General features: G+C 35.5%; 1 pseudogene; it reads left to right on the top strand.

Annotated features, from left to right (window-relative positions):
- The first annotated feature begins 4,100 nt into the window (after nt 1-4,100).
- On the top strand, nt 4,101-6,026 carry LOC136123209 (tigger transposable element-derived protein 1-like; annotated as a pseudogene).
- The last annotated feature ends 11,850 nt before the right edge of the window (nt 6,027-17,876 follow it).

Here is a 17,876-nt window from a genome sequence, read left to right as displayed (position 1 = left end):
ACATCAAGTAGAACAAAGAGAAAAAGAAGATGAAGATCAAGAGGGAGGTTTGAACAATAAGTTGCATGCCTTTATTGCCTGTCTATTTTCTTGGTATGACATGAAAATTCACACTGACATTTCTAGCAGAGATCACAAAGAGAAGGAAATGGGATCAATTACATGCTATAAAATGGTTGTAAAATTAGAACAACTACACAACCAAGATGGGCTGTGGCCTAAGAGAAGCTCAACTGCTCTACTTCCAGGGCTTTAAGGGAACAGGAATTTCCCCTTGGGTACACATGCTTTGGATCAAATATTTAGTGTGATAAACATTATCTAGAAAAATACTGATAATAAATACAGAACTAAGTAGATTTAAGGGGGGAAAACTCAGCATCTACTTTCAGCAGATCCCTTGGCACAGAGCAGAGAGTAAGGGGTTAGAAACCAAAGGTTTTTGGTGTTTTGTTGTTGCTTTTAGTTTTAAAAATAAGAATAGGGGCTTCCCTGGTGGCGCAGTGGTTGAGAGTCTGCTTGCCAATCAGGGGACGCGGGTTCGTGCCCCGGTCTGGGAGGATCCCACATGTTGCGGAGCGGCTGGGCCCGTGGGCCATGGCCACTGAGCCTGCATGTCTGTAGCCTAAAAATAAGAATAATAATAGGTTCTACTTATTAGGGGTGTTCTAGGAATTAAATGAGATATGCTTGGCTTAGAATTTGGCATAAAACAGCAAAAATAATGGTTATTATTACATGTGAAATGATGAATTGTGCTTCCTTTAGAAAACCATCCAAAAATATTATTTCTGTCAATGACTCTTTCAAGACGTCTTGTCTGGCACTGTGTTCAAAGGAATACTCATGAACTGAGTAGATTAAGTGCACCAATATTGTATGATCATTAACTACATACCCACAGGCCTTACCAAATGGGCAGCTATGTCATGATCAGGCTTAAATTTGCTTAGGAAAAATGAGAAGCTCACTAGACCATCAGTGTAGTTAGTAAACCACCTTTTGTCTACAGGTCAAAGGTGAGCTGCACATATAAAACAATTACTAAAACAATAAGAATAAAGAGATGTGTATATTGGTAGAAAGTAATAACAAGAGGGATGCAAAGTAGGGTTCTTGGACTCCAGGGCGTACAAAAAACAATGTGTTGTGACAGAGAAAGTGTTATAAAAAATGTGTTTGCTAACAAAGAAGTTAAGCTTTAATAATACTGTGAATTTTGCCAATACTGTAACATGACAGCTATCATATGTGAGTTAATCTAAGGGAAGAGTAGAGAGGGTGTGGGATGCTCTCACTTTTCCTTTTCCTCAGTACTTTGAGATTCATGGCCATTTCCAAATTAAACTAAAACAAAACAAACAAGCAAAGAAACAAAACCCACTATACTATGGACAAGAGACATGAAAAAAAATTTCCAAAGACATTTTGGATCAAGGATAATTCTAGTTATATACACACAGGTGAAAGAATAGGAAAGAACAGAGTTGACACGTTTTATACATCTGATAAAAGCCTACTATATACCAAATCACAGAGTAAATCATAATCCAGTTAGATCCAATAGGAAATGGGCTAAAATTTTCAAAATATTAAGTCGTCTCTCAGAAATGTAGCTTCTAATTTTCTACTGTAGCTAGTACAGAAGGTAAAAATAATTTTTACATAAATAAATATACACTTACTGGAGTGAAAACAATATTTTACTGATTTGGATGTGTAATCGCATAATTGTGAGAACATCGGTGCATATGCTAAAGTGAATGATGAATTCATAGAGGTCGGTGTTATGGAGGAGGATGGTTTACAAACGGGGACCTGAAGAATGGGGAGGGATGCACTGGTTGAAGGTAAGCTTCTGATTGAGGACATGATGTGCTGGGGCAAAGAACTGCATTGTGTAGCTAGGGATAGGAGATGCTTAGGCAGGCTCAGTATAATAGACTGCATGAATATTTATTCTTTCATCCAAAGATCATACATCTTCTTATGGTTATCATAAGTTCATTTATCATCTTCTCCTCAAAAGTTGCTATAACCAAATGACTAATATTGAATAAAAAAACGTTAGTGGTAGAAGAGTTCAAAATGTTCACTGAAGAGAAAGGTTTTCAAACAATTTTTTTAAGGACTTTATTGGTATACAATTCACATACCATACAATTCATATATTTAAAGTGTACAGTTTAATGGTTTTTAGTAGTTTTCCAGACATGTGCAGCCATCACTACAGTCAATTTTAGAACATTTTCATCACTGATTGTTTTCAGCAGAAATATTTCTTTGGAGAAATTGAAGCCCAACTTGCAGAGTGGAGAAAAGGGACTTCCAGCTCCTGTTCCCAGGTAAGGAACGTGTAAGCCCCCACTCTGTCCTAAAAACAATAAAAAGGCTGAACAGACAGAAAAATCAACAACTCTTCCTGGATTTGTAAGAGGGGCGGACACAGGGCAAGACACTGGCTCCAAGACTGGAAAGACAGGCAAACACAGAACAACTTATCTGAGTCGAGATTCAGGAGCAGAAACAGCTGAGGAACAAGGTCCAAGGTAGAAAAAGCTGGACTGTAATTTCCTTATTGCTGGAGGCTCTGTGTGGACCACTCTGAGAGTTAAAAACTCCAAGGGTACCCAATAATAAGGGAGTCCCACAATATTGCAAGATTTACCTTCAGGAACTCAACTAGGTTCCGACAGTAAATATTGGAGAAAAATTCCGTCATCCTTTTAGCAGAAGGAGGGGAAAGGAAACTTTTAAAATAAGGTAGAGTACTCTGTTCTTAGCAAGGCCTGACCTCAGGAGAAATTAGTTAACAAAAGCCATAACTGCTAGGGTATTGTCAGAGCCTAACCTGAGAGAATGGAACTGTCCAACTCCAGCCAGCTCTAGCCATCCTGTCCCACCCAAGTGGGGAGGAAAAAAAAAAAACCTGAGAAACATTTGTGAAGTTCACAGTCCAGAGGCACAGGCTCACTAAAAGATTCAGGCCTAATCACAGGACTATAGCATTCTTCCCCTCCGCTCACACCTCACCCCATTACAAAAGCCTATTTACAATAGTCCTTTTACACAGTAAATCATATTCTGCTATCAAGAAACAAAATTACAGGGACAGGCATACCTCGTTTTATTGCGCTTTACTTTATTGTGCTTTGCAAATACTGATTTTTTTACAAATTGAAAGTTTGTGACATCCCAGCATCTAGCAAGTCCATTGGCACTGTTTTTCCAACAACATTTGTTCACTTTAAGTCTCTTTGCACATTTTGTTAACTCTTGTAATAAAGGCATACCTTGGAGATATTGTAGGTTTGGTTCCAGATCACCCCAATAAAGTGAGTATCACGTTAAAGCTAGTCATAGGAATTTTTTGGTTTCCTAGTGCATATAAAAGTTATATTTAGGGACTTCCCTGGTGGCGCAGTGGTTAAGAATCCACCTGCCAATGCAGGGGACACGGGTTCAAGCCCTGGTCTGGGAAGATCCCACGAGCCACGGAGCAACTAAGCCCGTGCGCCACAAATACTGAAGCCCATATGCCTAGAGCCTGTGATCCGCAACAAGAGAAGCCACCGCAATGAGAAGCCCATGTGCAGCAACGAAGATCCAACGCAGCCAAAATAAATTAATTAATTTTAAAAAAGTTATATTTACAATATGCTGTATTTTATTAAGAGTGCAACACTATTATTTCTAAAAAACAACATGCATACCTTAATTAAAAAATAATGCTGTTGGAAATATGGTGCCGACAGTTATGCTAGACTTGGGGTTGCCACAAACCTTCATTTTGTAAAAACCACAATATCTGCAAAAAGGACAATAAAGTGTAATAAAACAAGGTATGCCTGTATTTCAAACTTTTTCATTATTATTTTATTTGTTATGGTGATCTGTGATCGGTGGTCTTTCATATTACAATTATGATTGTTTTGAGGCACCATGAACCTCATCCATATAAGACAGAAAACGTAATCCATAAATGTTGTGTATATTCTGACTGTTCCACTGACCCATCCCCTCATCTCTTTCCTTCTCCTCTGGCCTTCCTATTCCCTGAGATTCAACAATATTGAAATTAGGTCCATTTTAACTCTATAATGGCCTCTAAGTATTCAAGTAACCGCATGCTTCTCACTTTAAATCAAAAGTTAGAAATTATTAAGGTTAGTGAGGAAGGCATGTAGAAAGCCAAGACAGGCCAAGAGCTAGGCCTCTTACATCAGTTAGCCAAGTTGTGAATGCAAAGTAAAGGGTTTTGAAGGAAACTAAAAGTGCTATTCCAATGAACACATGAAAGATAAGAAAGTGAAACAGCCTTATTACTGATATGAAGAAAGTTTAAGTGATCTCCATAGAATATCAAACCAGTCACAACATTCCCTTAAGCCAAAAACCTAATCTAGATCAAGGCCTTAACTCTCTCCAATTCTATGAAGGCTGAGAAAAGTGAGAAAGCTATGGCAGAGAACATTGAAGCTGGCAGAGGTTGATTCATGAGGTTTAAGGAAAGAAGCCACCTCCGTAACGTGAAAGTGCAAGGTGAGGGAGCCAAGTGCTGATATAGAAACTGCAAGTTATCCAGAAGATCTAGCTAAGATAATTAATGAAGGTGGCTATGCTAAACAACAGATTTTCAGTGTAGACAAAACAACCTTATACTGGAAGAAGATGCCATCTAGGACTTTCATAGCTAGAGAAGAGAAGTCAATGGCTGGCTTCAAAGCTTCAAGGAACAGGCTGAACCTCTTGTTAGTGGCTAATGCAGCTGGTGACTTTAAGTTGAAGCCAATGTTTATTTACCACATTTAAAGTCCTAGGGCCCTTAAAAATTATGCTAAATCTACTCTGCCTGTGCTCTATCAGTGGAACAACAAAGCCTGTATGACAGCACATGTGTTTACATTATAGTTTACTGAATATTTTAAGTCCACTATTGAGACTTACTGCGCAGAAAAAAAGATTCCTTTCAAAATATTACTGTTGATCACCCAAGAGCACTGGTGGAGATGTACAATGAGATTAATGTTGTTTTCATGTCTGCTCACACAGCATCCATCTGCTGCCCATGGATCAAGGAGTCTGTTTTGTTTTTTTTTTTCCCCTACGCGGGCCGCTCACTATTGTGGCCTCTTCCGTTGTGGAGCACAGGCTCCGGACTCGCAGGCTCAGCGGTCATGGCTCATGGGCCCAGCCCCTCCGCGGCATGTGGGATCCTCCCGGACCGGGGCATGAACCCGTGTCCCGGCATCGGCAGGCAGACTCTCAACCACTGCGCCACCAGGGAAGCCCAAGGAGTCATTTTTTTTCAAACTTTATGATTTAAGAAATACATTTCATAAGGCTATATCTGCCATAGATAATGATTCCTTTGATGGATCTGGGAAAAGTCAATTGAAAACTTTCTGGAAATGCTTCAGCATTCTTATACGTCATTAAGAACATTTGTGATTGATGGGAAGAATTCAAAATATCAACATTAACAGTTTGGAAGAAGCTGATTCCAACCCTCATGGATGACTTTGAGAGGTTCCAGACTTCAGTGGATGAAGTAACTGCAGATGTGGTAGAAATAGCAAGAGAATTAGAATTAGAAGCGGAGCCTGAAGATGTGACTGAACTGCTGCAAGCTCATGATAAAACTTTAAGGAATGAGGAGTTGCTTCTTATGAATGAGCAAACAAAGCAGTTTCTTGAGATGGAATCTATTCCTGGTGAAGATGCTGTAAAGACTGTTGAAATGACAGCAGAGGATTTAGAATATTATGTAAACTTAGTTGACGAAGCAGTGTCAGAGCCTGAGAGGATGGATTCCAACTTTGAAAGAAGTTCTACCGTGGGTAAAATGTTGTCAAATATCATTGCATGCAACAGAGAAATTATTCATGAGAGGAAGAGTCAATTGACATGGAAAACTTCATTGTCATCTTAAGAAACTGCCACAGCCACTCCAATCTTCAGCAATCACCACTCTGATCAGTCAGCAGCCAGCAACATGGAGGCAAGACAGTACAATGCAAACGTGACTTTTATATGCATTAGAAAACCAAAAAATTCACGCGACTTTCTTTATCATAATATTTGCTTTATTGCAGTGCTCTGGAACAGAACCTGCAATATCTCCAGGGTATGCCTGTATAGTAAAAGGCAAAAAACACAAATTGAAGAGAGAGAAATCATCAAAACCTTACAGGGTAGGGATATTAGAATTATCAGATCAGGCATTTAAAATTACTATGATTAATGTGCTAAGCACTCTAATCGATAAAGTAGACAGTTGCCAGACAGATGGGCAATGTAAGCAGAGAGATAAAAATCCTAAGAAAATAAACAAAAGAAATGCTAGAGATCAAAAACACTATACTAGAAATGAACAGTGCTTTTGATGGGTTAATGTTGACTGGAAACAGCTGAGGAAAGAATCTCTGAGCTAGAGGATATATCACTAGAATCCTCAAAAAGCAAAAAGCAAAGAGAACAAAGACTGTAAAAAGCAGAACAGAATATCCGAGGACTGTGGGGCAACTACATAAAGTGTAACATATGTGTAATGGGAATACTAGAAGAAGATGAGAAAAAGGAACAGAAGAAATATTTGAAACAATAGTGACTGAGAATCCCAAAAAAATCAATGTCAGACACCAAAGCACAAATCCAGGAACCTCAGAGAACACCAAGCAGGATAAAGGTCAATAAATAAATAAATAAAAATAAAGTGGGTAAAGGTTGTGCTTTAATGTGAGACAGTATAGAGCATCCGAATGTGCTCAGCCTCCCTCATCCATGTTCCCTTCCTGTGGCAGCTTGATTGGGCTGAAATTGTGAGAAATCCAGCTTGATTGTGAGAAATCCCCAAAGTAGCTTCAGATCTGAGCTTAAAAAATAACTTATATATTGCCAACTCCTCCATTTACAGTTAGAAAACTGGAAACTGTATCTATTAAATCATGTTCCTAAATTCTCCAAATTATTTGGAGAGCTAGGACTAGACACACAAATCTTTCCTTAGGTGAACTCATATACATCACTGTGTACAGAAGATGTCAAGTCTTAACCAATGACCAAACAGATAGGGTGTTACTAATATGGTCATGGTATTCCAAAACTTAAATATTCTCAGTAAAATAGCAAGAGCTAATGCAATGGATCAATAAGCCATTTTATAACTATGGATTAGCTTTAAATAACAAATTAAATTTCATGACTTTTTAAAGTTGTTTTACACTTCCTGACTTCATCAGAGTAGCATCTGATGTCAAATATGAGTCAATATTAATGCATTTAAATACCTTTGAAAATTTTAGTTTCAATAGTCCTCTCTTACAGTAAATATATGTATTTATAAATCATTTGTTAAACAGAGCACAGTTTGACTTGTTACTGTTTAACCTTGCTAAAGATTTTTTTTTCTTATACACACTTGCAGAAACTAATTATTTTCAACATTTTTTCCTGCAAAATAGATATTTGGGGGTGAAGATGTGGCATAGTTTGCTTGTCTTTGTTGCTTCACTTGATAACTCTTCCATGCAAATAAGATAGGCTGAGAAATAATCAATAGGGTACGAGAAATCATATGTGAGATAATACTCATTATATTTCTTAATAAGTGACTGAAAAAAAGTACTTTTAGTACGATAGTACACTGTGAGTCTGATGGCTTTCCAATTTATTCAAAATGTTGTTCATTATAGTGGGAAAATAAATATCTTTATGATTAAATGTATTTGAGTATGAAATATTTAGAGAAAATCTAGAACTTTATGGTTCCTGAAAATTGCATTTTAAACTGTATTTTGGGATAGTTTTCAAACTTAGAAACTTTTTTAAACAAATGACATTAAATGACTTAAATAGCAAAAATGTAATTAGATAAAATTATAATATTAATTAAAAATTTAAAATATATACCCATAGACTTGGAGATAGTGGTTAGTAAAATGCCTGGTACATAATAATACATAGAATAATAGATGGTGCTTATTATTAGTATGACTATTATTAACACAATTATCGCTATCATTATTTTTTGATGTGCTTATTTTCTCTTTTAAATCCCCACCGCATTTTCTGTCTATATCTCTCTATATATCCTTTTCTCAATTATTTGTATACATGTGTTAGCCTCTCTGCTCATTTTGTAACTTTCTTGATGTTAGGGATTTTATCTCAATCTCTCTGTCTTGTAAGTAATCTTCCCCACTTCCTGACACACAATAATTCAATAAATATGTGTTGAGTTTAAAACAGTACATATATATATATATATATACATACCCATATATAATTATAATATTAATTCCAAATATATTATACATACATATATATGTTTTGTACCAATGTATATGATATAGGTATACTATATGTAATAAATATAAAAACCCTGATGTATACCTAAAATAATGAAAATATGACATTGTAAAGAAATCTTTAAGATGAAACCAAATATTAGCATATACTTAGAAATTTGCATAAAAATTTTTAAACCAAAGAGAAAACCCTCTGTGGCTAATTTTCACCCAGCTCTACATTTGTAAGCAAGGTACAAAATATTGGTTTAGAAAAAATGTTTTTAAAACTAATTTTATAAGTAAGGTATAAACGTCACTTGTACGGCCAAAATAATTGTAATATTCTTGTCCAAATCTATAAATGGCTAAATTCCCTTTAATCTTTGACTTAATATAATTATATTCCATTATTATTTGCTTTTAGAAATTACCAATATTAATTTATAAAATTAAATCATTAAAAAACTTCATGGAAAATCACACTTTGTTACAATCAAAAAACTGATCAATCATTCATTCAAGTAAAAGACTGCAAATAACGAGATTAAGAAAATCAATCATATTTACATTCTGTAATACCTGATACCAGTTAAAAATGATACTAACAAAAGTAATAAAGGAAATAAGCATACATTCCATCTATAAACGAGATGATTCAACATGAACAGAGAGTTCTTGCTGTCTTGTGTAGTCACTACAGAGAGTTTCCTGGGGTTGGCTCAATGAATAAATAATAATGCCCCCAAATAAGAACAAATGCATAATTAAAACTGCTATAGATGAATGTTAGTTGTTAAAAATAACATTTAATTATTTTAATGAGGATGAAATTGAACCCAGAGCAATATCTTGTGGCATATCAGAAACACATTTGCAACAGAAGTAGAAATGTGCTGTTCAAAATAATTGGTTTTAAAATGTTAATTTCCCCCCCTTGTTTCCCTTTCTTAAGACATTGAAAAGCTCAAATATAGTGAACCATATTAAAATATCTAATATTTCCTGAGCTTCTATTATATGCTAAGCACCATTCTTTAAAGTGGGAATATTTGATCTCATTTTAATTATCATGTTGTAGGTCAGGGGTCAACAAAATGCTGCCTGGGGGCCAATCCAGTCTGTCACCTGTTTTTGTAAACAGAGTTTTGTTGGACCTCCACCTTGTCCATTAATTTGTATTTTCTAGGATTGCTTTCATACTAACATGGAAGAGTTGAGTAGTTGCAAATGACCATATGATCAGCAAACCCTAAAATATTATCTGGCCACTTACAAAAAAAGTGATGTAGCTAATATGATTTTAATTTTCAATGAATCTTTGTATCAGAACGGAAGACACAAACTGTAAACTTTGGAGTCAGAGAAGAAAGCCAGCTTTGATTGACTCCAGGTGATTTTATGTTTCTTACATTACACAACACAGAAGTTTAGAAAATCAACTACACAAGGACAGGATAGAGTAGACTTTTTTTTTTAGCTGTTTATGCATAAATGTCTTGGGGCTTCATTTGGCTGAAGGTCAAAAAAAAAAGTTTATTTAATCATATGCTGAGTTTATAGAGTAACAGAATCCAGCCCACAGTATTTACTATATATACTCTCCTGCCTCAGACGGTTATACCATTGTCTTTACTTTTCAGTGCCACATTCATTTGTTCTTCCTTCCTTCCTGCTAGAAAAGGAGTGTCCCTTTTTCAACTTAAAGTTATTTCATTGACTCTGCTTTGGACCCCATTTCTTCTGACACTCCCAAGTCCTTCCTCTGTTTATTAGTCTCTCTCTTCATAGGCAATTTTCTGAAAAAAATTACTTCTACTACTTTGTTATTTTTTCATCTTTACTCCTTAACTCACTGTGGTCTAGCATCTACTTCATTCAATCCATTGAAATGGCTGTGGTCAAGATCGGTATAGAAATCCTTGTAGCTGAGGTCATTAGACACTTGTCAGTCCTTATCTAATTTGACTCTTTATATTCTATACTCTCTGATACTCCATTAATACTGAAATAGTCTATTCCCTTGTTTTGTGAAGTCACTCTCATTGCCTTTCCCTATCTTTCATGCTGTTGCTCTTATTCACCTTTGAGGTTATCTATTGCCAGCTCTATGCCACACATATTAGTGTTCTCAATATTTTGTAATAGAATTTGTCTTTTTATTCTGTGCATTTCCCATGGGTAATCATGGAAAATATTTTAATTTTATTGATTGCTTATTGCTTATCATGTCTTTAATTAATATCAATATGATTAATAAATGTATATTTTGTTCCATGTTTTCTCCTAAACTCCAGAGTTATATATCAAACTGTCTTTGCCATGTACTCACTTACCACCCTAAGGCATCCCAGTCTAATGCCATTTTGATCTCTGTCAGATGTATCTTCTTTTACCCTATGTGCTGTGTTCTCTATCACAGTAAATGGCATTTTTCTCTACCCTGGCTCAAAGCAGGCAGATATCTGAATAATACACTCAAGGCTGTATAAAAGTATAACACTAAACTATTAATTAAAGTGAGAAATATAGCCATCAAAGAGATTGGTATGGTCATATTTGCTGATTGATGCTTTTGCTCTAAAGTAAATCAAAATGAAAAAAAATCAAAATTAAAAAGTTGTATGGGAGCATAAGTTGATAGCCAAGTTTATTTTAGGTCTTCATGCAACTGGACCAAACAAAGGTGTGGATGAATATTTGTGCAAAACATCTCAAATATCAAATAAAAATATCTGTTAAATTAAGTTTCACAACAATGATTAAATATTCTGCAGTTATTTTGTATATTTTATAATAATGGTATGAAAAATGCTCAAAATTAAATAAAGTCTCAAGATAGCATCTGTATGATAATCTCATATAAGTTATATTTTTATATATCTCTCTATAGGGAGAGACAGATACAGACATATTAGAGATTAGAATATAGACATAGATAAATGGATAGAGAAATATCTGAGTATTTTTAAAGGTATAATCAAATGTTAATAGAGGATGTCATGGCCTAACAGAATAACTAAGTAATTATCCTACTCTTCACATTCTGGTCAATTCACTTAAGAGAGTTATTCAAGCATTCATTTTCTTGATTTTGCAAAGTTGTATCACCACTGATATCCTGATAGGTTTGTGGTGACAATTTGTTTAAAAACCCAGATATACAGACTCTGGTATATTGTCTAACATATGACAGAACTCAGACATTGGAGCTGATCATTATAACAGTTAATATTTCAAAATCATGAGGATATAAATATGACTATGACAGTAAAATTGTTTTACAATAGAACTTACATGGTTAGAGTTGGCAAACAATTAAGTAAACAAAAATGTATAATATAATTTCAGGTAGTGATATAATATAGCAGGATTGGAAATGTAGTCTTTGAAAGGGTTTTGTTAGATTGGGCAAACAGTGTTGACTTCTCTGAAGGGCTGACTTTGAGCTGAGATCTAAATGAGATCAGGGAGAACGGCCCAGGAAGGCCCAGCGAAAGAGCACCCCTGCAGTGGGCAGCAATGGCAAAGGCCCTCAGAACCAAGGGGCTGTATGGCAGTTGTGGCTGGAGCATAGAGAAGGAAGGTAGTCAAAGATGTAGGCAGGAAACAAAGCTCCATGAATATTTTCACATTTCTGCATGGCCAGGGCTTTCTGAGCAAAGAGCATTGACATCTGGGTTAAAGAATAATAGAACAATGACCCTAAAGATGGAGGTCTCCAAGATGATATTAAGTCTTATCTCTCATCAGAGTCACCTGTTTACTTTTCAGGGTGATGAAGTTCCTTCCTCTCCCCAGAGAGGATTTGTTTATGTTGCAAAGTATCTCTTCCTCTCTCCTGAGGGGAGGAGGAACAGATGTGCCAGGTTCCAGTTTTGTAATTTTGAGATTACTCTCCTGTGGTACAAACCCTATGGGCATGTACAAGTGACACCACATCCTCACATCATCCTGCAGGGAATCAGTGCCTAGGTGGCTGGAGCTAAGGTGCTCTGTGAGAAAATAATTGAAAACTCATGTTTCCTGTCTACCTACCTACATGCATACACACATAGGAGCATCCATAAATACAACAGAGGAACCATATCCCTTTGTACCTCACTGAAAAGGTATCTGATTTTTATTTCAGGGGAGAGGTTAATGCTTACTTTAGCCAAGGTGGTAGGTGTGGAGATTTTGGTAATAAGTAAGAATAGGGAGGTACTTTGAATGTAAAGTTGTTGGAAAGATGTTAAAACTGTTACATTAGAGGCCAAAACTGAACGCTCTACTTCTATTCTTGCCCATCTAGAATTTGTCATACAGTAACCAGAGAATGTTCTTTAAAACCATCATTCAAATCATATCACTTTTCTGCTTAAAATCATTCAATGATTTCCTTTCTCACACACAGTAAAATCTCAAGTCCTTACCTCTTGCCATGCCTTACCTGAATTAACCCTGTGCCTACCCCACCGCCATGGTGTCCCTCCAGCCACATTGGCTTCCTTCGTTTTCTTCTGGCTGATGAGGCACACTCCTGCCTCAGAACTTTTGCACATTTATTTCTGTCTGAAAAGTTCTTACCTCCGATATCTCTCTGACTTACTCCCTTGCAGAATATAGGCCCTGCTTAAGCACCACCTCAGCAAACAGCTTTACCTGTTCTTACCACTGTCAAAATCACCTCCCACCCAACCAACAATATCCTTATATTACTTTTTAAAAGTTGTTTATCATTATTATCACCAGCCATGTCTTAGGTATTTATGTGTCTGTGTGTTTGCTAGTTTTTTACTGGAATATAAATGTATAACCACAGAGACTTATGTTTTCATTGCTGAATTCCCAAGATTTAGGATAGTCCCTGGTCCAAAGTAGGCTTTCTAACGAATGAATAAAAATGCATGAGTGGAGTTACTGGATTGGGTTGTAGAAAAGATAAAATGAGGGCATATCTAAGAGGTATTAATCAGCTGGGTATATGTAATGCCGTTTACAGATTTATGGAAGAGGAGGGCAGGAAGAGCTTTGAGGAATCTTACCTTGTTTAACTCATACCATTTGAAAAAGAGTGCATTTTTTATGTTAAAATATAGTAATAATTACAAAAATGTTTTAAGATGCAAATTCAAAAAATGAATGTAGAGTATCAGAAAAGACACCCATCTTAGAACACAAATATGTGATTTTTGAATTTCACTAATATCCATGAAAATTCTCTAATTTACCTCTCTGGGTTTTCCTGGTTTCTATCCTTTTGACTTCTACTCACATTGTCCTTTCCAGCTTAGACTCATTGCATAAGGATTATTGAGATCACTCCCCCAGCCTCTCTCTTATTCCTTTCTGAGAAACAGTCTTTTAAGTACTTTCTCAGAAGCAGATTCCCAGGACATGATACCCATCCTCATCAAATGCCTCTGTTATCTTTGTAAGCACATCATTATTCTCTTATTCCTTATTAAATGAGAACAGCTATTGACTAAGTTACTTTATAGATCCATATGGTATTTAAAATAAGAAGCACAATATTATAACGTAAGATGAACTAGTACACAGAAACACAGCCTAACTGGAATTAATTCAATCAATCACAACGCTGATGCTGCCAACATCAAGGGCTCAAATTAGTGCCAACATTGATTGTGGTTCTTTCCTGACAATTGTTTTATGGGTATTAAATGAAAAGCATAATAGCATTGAACTCAAAGGAATCCTGTTGTTTCTCCTTTTCAAACACAACTTATCATCACTTACTGTAAATCTCTGCATCTGCTCAGCTTCTTTTCTAGCTTGTTATAAGCATTGATTCAAAATCCTTGATTTTTCCTTAGTTGCATCTTGTAAAACAATTTACTACCTGTCTTTCTGAGATCTAGGTAAAAGACTCCCACCACCTTTGCCTCATCTACTTCCTTACTCACTGCAAAGACTTGATCAGATCTCTCAGGCCCTATCCCTTTCTCTTATAAAATGTTGGCAAAACAGTACACTCGATGCTCTTCTCTTGAAAACTTGCATGCTTGTTTGTTGTAATTGAAGCACTTACTGGTTATAAAAACATCAGGTTCCAGGAGATTTTTTTACAGTCAATTTAACACAAATCAATTGTCTATTCAGGTTCTCAGAGGGATGACTGAAATAGTATGTTTCAGAATTTTGTACCCCTTTTGTCTCTTTTCCTCTCATATCACTGCAAAGACTGCTGACCACTCTCTCTTTCTGAAACTATTACGTTGACCTTTTTCACATCATTTCTTACTGATCCTCCTCCTGTTTCTCTGATCATTTGCTCCTTTCCTTCCTTGTCTATCTTTTCCTCCAACAAGTTATTTGAACACTGGTGTTCATCAGGGTTTTTATACTCAACTCATTATTATTCTCCTACTATATATTTTCTCTGGGTGATCTCATTTATTCTTGTCACAAACACTGTTTTCTCCCTTGAAAGTCTGTTTTCCATGTGTCTACTGAACTTGTATACTAACTTGTCTTTCTGTAGGAATGTTTAAGTCAACATTTCTATAACTGGCCTCATTTTTCACTGCATAATAACCTTGATCTCCTTTTTCCCCTCCCCATCGATTGTAACTATCTCCTACCTTGTTGCCCAATTCAGAAAACTGAGAGTCATATTAAACCTCTCCTTTCCCTCTTTCCAAATGTAATTAATCACATTCTACTGATTTTCATCTGTAAAACTTTCTAAATTCTGTTTCTTTTTCTTTGAGGCTCCCCTATTGTTGTGTCAGGATCATGCCAAGAACCTCCTATGTATTCTTGCTATGATGGGTCTTCTGAAAGCCAACTATACACTGCAGCTAGACTATTCCATTTCACATCAACTGTTCAAATCTGTCAATCATTCTCTATCATGTAGGATGAACTTTAAGCTCCTTAGTTTTGAGAATAAAGTCCTACATATTGTGACCTAAGTATGCAAACTCATTCCCTACCTCTGTCTATCTGGAAATCTCATTTCTGGCAATTTTAATCAGTTACAGTTCCTTTACAAATTTAGCAGTGCTGATCTTTTTGTCTAGAAACCACTTTTTTCTTAATCTGAACTACATTTTATTGAATTTCAGAAGTTTCAGCAATATGTCTTCTATTCTGTACTCTCATAACATTTTATGTGCACAACTTCACCTCAGTTGTCACTTTATATTTAAACTAACCATTTCAATAAACTCCCCCCATTAGCCTGTGAGTTAATAAAATAAAGCTTTAATGCCTTTTTCATCTTTTTGTAACTAGTATTTGGCACAAAATTTGGCTCACAGGAGGTGTTAAATAGAATCTGCCCGAAGGAAGATATTTACTAGGGATTTTTTCAGTTTTTATTAACTTTCTTGAACTTTAAAACATTTCATACCCTTGATTATTTTCTCTCTTTAAAAACAAAATTTACTTCCAGGTTTTATCCTATAAATCTACAACCTACTAGTAGTTTTTCACACCTCTTATTCCTCTATTCATGCTTTAAGTGTTTGATAGATATTTCGGAATCTACACTTTCTCTACTCTCAAATTGTTCCCTCCTTTGTAGAGGACCATAATGAGTTCTGTGTTTTTCATTTGATATCATTATGTTGACAACTTCCAAGTAATAACCTTGATTCCAGACCAGTATGTCTCATTGCCAAATAACATTTTCATTTGGTCTAACTGACATGTCAAACTCAATATATGCATGTTCAAATTTATTATATTCTCGCCAAATTGTGACTCATTTGCAGTGGTCAATATTTCAGTGTTAAAATTTTCCCCCTATACAGCTGCTAAAATTAGAGATATGGGATTCATACTCAACACCCCCTTTCATGTCAACACTCATCCCCAAAAACTAAAGTACCAAAATTTGCTGATTCTTCATCTTAAACACATTTTAAATCTAACCATTTTCTTCATGTCCCTTACACTCCCTAGACCAGGCTACCATTATTTTTTGTATACCAGTATAAAAGCCTCATAATTAGTACATGCTCATACTGGCTTCTCTTCAATCACCTTGATTTTTAGCCCAGTGAGATCTGTGTCAGACTTCTATCTACAGATCTACAATCATTTGTGCTGTTTTAAGCTACTAAGTTTGTGGTCATTTGTCACAGCAGCAACTGAAGACTAATATACTACCTAAGAGCCAAATGGATCCTCCATCAAGTCTTGCCTTACATTTTATCTTCTGTAACTCTATATTTCGTATCCTTCTAACTGCTGAAGGAAACCTTCTCTGACCCATACCTTTAGCCCATAGCACCCCAATCTCCTAATCTAAGTTATCTATCACTTTAGCTAACACTAGCATTTATCACAATCTAGATTAAATGATTTATCACATAATTACATATTGAATCTCCACCTCCTTAATAAGACTGTGAGTCCAGGAGGGCAGATGCCACACTACATTCATCTTTTTAAAGAATTTCTAGAGCCAGCAAAGTACCTTGAACTTAAGTAGGTATTTAAGAGATATTTGTTAAATAAGTGAGTGAGTGATTGAATGAATGCATTTATTGACTGTCTTCTGTGTATTATCAGTGTAAAACTTTTGATATGTATTATTTTCTTTACTTCTAACAACATCTCAATAGTGTAACTATTATATGTATTTTATAGGCAAGAAAAGTGGAAGCTGGAGTAGTTAGAAATTTCTCTATAGGCCATATGGTTAGTAACGATATAGTCATAAGACAAAACAAAATTTTTGAGTATTCATTATGCTTTTCTTGAACTACACACAGTGTTTTTTTGAGAGATGCTACCAGGACCATCAGCAAACATCAGGTCAACAATCCTGCTTGAGTCCTGCTAGTAACTGAAAACATCTAGAAATACTGAAACAGCCTGAGATGAAAGTCTTTTTGTCTATCATTTTATATCCAGCACATGGTACAGTGCAGAGAATAAGTAACCTCTTAAATAACACAATTTGAATTTTTAAAAAAATGAATGAAATAATTGATGAATGAGCAAACAAATATTCTAGATGACTACCTGATTTTAATTGGGGTGGAAAGAATGCCTGAGTAATGAAATCAGAATAAATGAAAATCTCAGCAGATAAATTTTTCAGTTATAGTTTTATTCTGAAGCTGGTTCTGATACCTTCTCTCTTCCTCCCTAGTGTCTTTAAGTATTGGGGGTAGGTAAAGAAAATAAGACCATTCCATGTGAGGATACTACATTTCTACTAATATCCTGGACAGTAAGAGAAGTGATTTTAAAGTGAATAGAATCTGCCTAAATTAATGTAGCTCCACTTGTGTTAAACTTTATGGAAAAGAAAAAGAAATGGAAAAAAATAGATACTTAGCATATATAGTAATAGTGTCAAAAAGAGCAATGAATGACAAATAGAAAGAGAATGAAAACAGCAATGTACATTCTCAATCTGAAACAAATAAAATTAACATTACATTATGAGGTTCATTTTTAATAATTCCCAGGAAATATAATGTATGGTGTCATTATCATTCCCTGTTCTAGCAGTTTTATGTTTGTAGCAACATGACAAAGTTCATCTTGATTTTCTGATTAAGCTGAATCCCTCTGTGATGTCCCTTGAAGCTATCTAAAATCTATAACTATTTAGAGACAATA

Source organism: Phocoena phocoena, chromosome 5 (assembly GCF_963924675.1).
Source record: "Phocoena phocoena chromosome 5, mPhoPho1.1, whole genome shotgun sequence".
NCBI classification, from domain to species: domain Eukaryota; kingdom Metazoa; phylum Chordata; class Mammalia; order Artiodactyla; family Phocoenidae; genus Phocoena; species Phocoena phocoena.
This window is presented reverse-complemented; position numbering and strand designations above follow the sequence as displayed.